Below are 4,788 nucleotides of genomic sequence, written 5' to 3'. Positions count from 1 at the left end.
GCCTACGCGCGCCCGAGCAGCGCCCAGGACAGGGCCCCGACGGCCACCGCCCAGCCCCGTGAGGACACTGTGCCGGTGGACAGTTTATCATTGCACATCGCCCTGGGAACAGCCCTGACTGGGCCCCAGGGTGCATTCCAGAAAGTGGAATCGCCGGTCAGAAGGTCGTCCCAGAAGGCTTTGGCTGGGGTCAGCCAGGGCGCAGGAGATGGGGGTCTGGCAGGGTCTGCGGAAGTGGCCTTCTGCCCGGGCGCTGCCGCTCCCTGGCCTGCCTCTCCCGCAGGGACCATTCTCCGGAGGGCAGAAGCTGCTTACAGGAGGGAGGGGGTCATTGCAGGATGCAGTGAGAGCTGCATGAAATGGGCCCACTCTTGGCTCAGAGAGGACAGGGCCCCGTGGCCTGAGCAGGGGACTGGGGGAGGGGCAGAAAAGGGAAGCAGCAGCCCATTATGTCTCAGCAGGGCTGACTCTGAGCCATTTCCTCTGGGAAGTATGTGTGGGGGAGGGGGGGCTGAGGACAGGGGACACAGACTGCTTGGCTCCAGCATTCAGCTCCCTGCAACCAGGCCTCGTCCTGTTCGCCTTGGGACTGGAGAGTGATGGAGATGTCCCCAGCCCACCCAGCTAACCCAGGGCCAGTTAGTAATAACCCTAGGGGACACTTCTTAGGCCCAGGTTGCTCCAGCCTGGTAAAATGGGAGTGGCCAGGCCCCCACAGAGCCAGCCCCTGCCCCTTTGCTGAGCCCCTGTGGGGCGCTCTGAACTTTTCCTCATGTGAGGTCAGGGCTGGCCAGGGGCTGTGGCCCTTGCCATGGGCCCCTCATAGTTCATGGTGGAAACCCAGGTGTCTGGCCTCAGCCCCTCCATGCCCCTGCCCTGGCCGGGCCTGGGTTGGGACCTCCACAGACAAGAAGGTGAGGAGCTGTCTGGGTCTCCCGCTCTCTGTGGGTTCACATCTCTGTGGGGCCAGCTGCCCGTGGGGCTGCATCATGGACGCCCTGCCTCCAGCTCTCAACGTTGAGACAACCCAGCCCCATCTGTGGCTCACCAACTTCTGTTTCAGGTGACTTTGCTTCACCTCTTTGGTGCTGCACCACCCGAATCACCCCTTAATTGCTCCTCTGGGAGATCTCAATTTTCTACTTCTGGGGGCTCTTCCTTCCCCAGCCACTCAGCTGTGGCATGGAGCTGAGGCTGGACGCCTAGGTCTAAATTAAGACTTGGTGACTCGGCAGTGGTTTCCTGTGGTTTCGACTTCCTACTTTCCTCTTTGTCCCTGACTGGCTGACCAGCTCCTCCAGTGCCCCCCTCCTCCAGGAAGCCTTCCCAGAGCTGCCCATCCGCTCCATCTGAACCTGCTCAGTCCTCAGCCTGAGCCCTCAAGCACCGGCCCCTGCTGATTCCCCAGGCTGGGTGGGCACCTTGCCCTGGGTGGAGTTTGTAAATCAGGACCCGCCCAACAAGAACGGATGCTAAGTAAGCCCAGCTAAGTGTCACTGCACTGAACCCTCCCTGCAATCTTATGAGGGAGGGACCACTTTACAGATGGGGAAACTGAGACTCAGGGAAGTTAAGTAACTTGCCTAAGGGCACGTGGCCAAAGTGGGACTGGGATTTAAAGCCGGTAAACCTGGCTGCAGAGGGGCAATGGCAGGTTTTGCAGACAGGTGGGAACAGGCAGGAGCCCCTGGAGGCAAGGGAGAAGCGGCGGATGCCCACGGCGGGGTGGCTGCTCTGCACGCATCTCAGGCAGGGATCAGGTGACCCGAGGGCCCCTCCTGTCTGACCAGCCCAGCCGAGTAACCCACTGTGCCCTGTGGTCCCAAGGCAGCCCTGCTTTTCTCCTGCCCCCAGCCACCTTCTCTTCTGGGGCCCACAGAGCTCAGGGGCAGGGCACCAGGAGGAAACAATGCTTCGGAGAATGGCCAGTCTCCAGTCCCCTGCCTGAAGCCTGGCCCTGCCCCTGCACCTGGCCCACCTCTGTCTGCCCTGCTGAGCGGGAGGGGGACATGATCTGTGGATGAAAGGCAGGAATTCCTTGGAGCCTCCCCACCCCCTGGGGCTCTGGTAGTTAATATGTAAGCAGGCGTGATTTCTGAGAAATTTGGACCATAAACTGGCCAGGTGATGTCACCTGGCTTCTCACCTGGACGCCACCAAACCGGCTTCTGTGGGCCCTGGGGAAAGTGAAGGGTCCACAGATGAGAGCCAGGTCAGCCAGGGGCAGTGTTCTGGCTGAGATGAAGGCTGGTGCCCTCCAGACCTCCCGCCCACCGCCCTGCTGTGACCACCCAGGCTCCCAAGCAGCCTCCGCCTGGTGGGGATGGGGAAGTCCTCACCTTGACACTTGGTTCTAAAGCCCTCAGTCTCCCTGTCCTTCCCCTGTCACAGCTCTGATCACCTTGCCATGTCAGTCTGAGTCCAGCCCAGGCCCGGCCTGCCTGGGGTACCCAAGGTGGGTCCCTGTCAGATTAGCACAATGCTAGGCGCTCCAGGACCTTTGACCTCTGACCTGGCCCCTCCATCACCCACCTTCTGATCTTCCTTTTGCTTATCTGCAAAATGGGGACAAAATGCCCATCTCAGAAGGCAGAGGGCTGCAGGAGCCCCAGCAGGCTTACCCCTGAGGGCCTGCCTGACCCTGGGCAAGGCAGCCCCAAGCCTCTGGACCACCTCCCCAGTTGGACCTTACTAGCGGAGGGAGTGGAAATGGGGATTCTTCTCTCCCCCGCCCCACAAAGCGGTCAAGTCTTCGGCAACCTGAGGGTGGTGGGGGGAGGGGAGCCTCCTGTGAAGACAAAGAGGAAGTCCAGAGGACTTCACCCTCCACCCGTGCGGGGTCCGAAAGCTCAGCCTCCAGGGCCAGCAGCTCCGGTTTCTAGAAACAGAAACTTGAGCCCATTAGGCCTTTGGGATGGGGGAAGCGGGAGGGCAGCTGCACGGAGTTAGAAAACTGGGGGGAGGGGCTGCAGGGGACAGAGCGCAGGAATTCCAGGCTTAAGGGACACCTGCTGTCTGGCCAGCCCAGACCATTTGCCTTTTTACAATGGTTTGGATCTAAAACAAACAAAACACCCAAAATGCTGACTGGGAACAGGTCAAACACTCTAAGGTGAGCTGGGCAAGAAGCAGGGGTCCCTGCTGCTGTCCGACGGGACAGCCAGGGACAGTCGATGAGCGCGCAGACAGAGGGGACCAATGTGCTCCTCCTTGGGATCTGGCTTCAATGCCCACTCCCCAAACACACCGGAATTCCTCGCTCTGCCCCGCCCCCAGCCGCACCCATCTCCACCCATCTCCTCCCATCTCCCGCTGGCATTTTGCTCTCTTGGCTGCTTGCGACCGGCCAGTCTTCCCCCAGCTGCAGCTCGTTCCCCTTGCAGCCCAGAGCTCTCGGCGAAGACCTGCGGGATTTTGTTAGCTATGCACATAGATAAGGGGTTCCTCCTTTCGTGCTTTATTCATGAAGCAACATACTGTGGGCATTAACCTCAGAAGCGCCAATTCACTCTTTTTAATGGCTGCCTAATATTCTATACTGGGTACACGCCTCCCTACCCCATGGCCAGTCCCCAAGTGGTGGGCTTCGAGTTATATCCAGATTGGTTGGTTTGTCCTTTACACTACGCAACTCCTGGTCTGTCTGCAGAGAGCTGAGACTGTCCTTTCTATAGGCTGGATTCCTAGAAGTAGGACTGTTGGGTCATGCAGTATGAACATTTTTAATTTTAATAGATATTGCCAAATTACTTTCCAAAAAGGATGTAGCAATTCGCAGTTGCAGGCAGCGTGTGAACACCTGTTTCCCCACATTCCACCCCATAGCCAGCTCTGGCTGCTGTGTCAATCCGACGTTTTTGCCAATCTGCGTGTGTCGGGGGTCGTGGAAAGGAGAGTCGTTTTAATGTGCATGATTCTGATTTTGAGTGAGTTTTCTTTTTTCTTTTTTTAAATCTCACCTATATTTATGGTTCGTTAGTGCTTCTTCCCCTCTTTGCCAGAGTCTCTGGCGGCTGCCTCTGGGTGCGAAGTGGAGGGACTGAGCACGTCCCCTGCTGAGAGGTGCCCAGGGCTGGGGTCTGGAGACTGACAGAGCTCTCCCCAGCGGTCTCTTGGGGCCTCAGTGTTCCCGAATCGATCAGGAGGGGAAGGGCCGGGGGTCTCTGGCTTGAATCCCCCGGAGCCCAGGAACTTGTCCAAGGTCAAGCCACCGCGCGGGTGCCGCCAGGCTGGGCCGCCGCCAGACTGCGCCTTCAGTGCGCCTCCGCTCTGCACCAAGACCGCCCCGGAGATGCCCGCGGGCACCTTGAGGAAGGTCGGCGGCTCCGACCAGCTGGGTCCCGGTGGATGGGGCGGAGGTTAGACCTGCTTCAGAAGCCCGGGACGCTCGCGCCCGGCCCCTGGCAGCAGCCAGGATGCAGATGAGCCCGAACGTCCCCAAGTACCCTGTGGCTCTCCTGCCTCAGTTTCCCGCCCGGAGGCAGTGTCGGGGGAAACGCCAGGATGTCCAAGGGTCTGAGGTTCTGGCTTCGGTGTTCTGGGCCAGAGCCGGGTGGGGTATGGGGGCTGCGCGGGGTCCCTGCGAGGGGACACTCAGGGTGGGAGGCTGGCAGAGGGGGTGGTCTGGGCCTGTGGGCGGCGGACAAAGCGGCGGCACCACCCCGCGGCGCAGACCAATGGAATGAATGGGCTATAAATAGCGGCCAATGGGCGGCCCGCGCTGCGCCCCTTAAGAGCCGCGGGAGCGCGGCGCGGCCGCTGTTCGCCTGCGCCGCGCTCCCGGATCTG

The sequence above is a fragment of the Pteropus alecto genome, unplaced genomic scaffold (assembly GCF_000325575.1).
Source record: "Pteropus alecto unplaced genomic scaffold, ASM32557v1 scaffold8, whole genome shotgun sequence".
Classification (NCBI taxonomy): Eukaryota; Metazoa; Chordata; class Mammalia; order Chiroptera; family Pteropodidae; genus Pteropus; species Pteropus alecto.
This window is presented reverse-complemented; position numbering follows the sequence as displayed.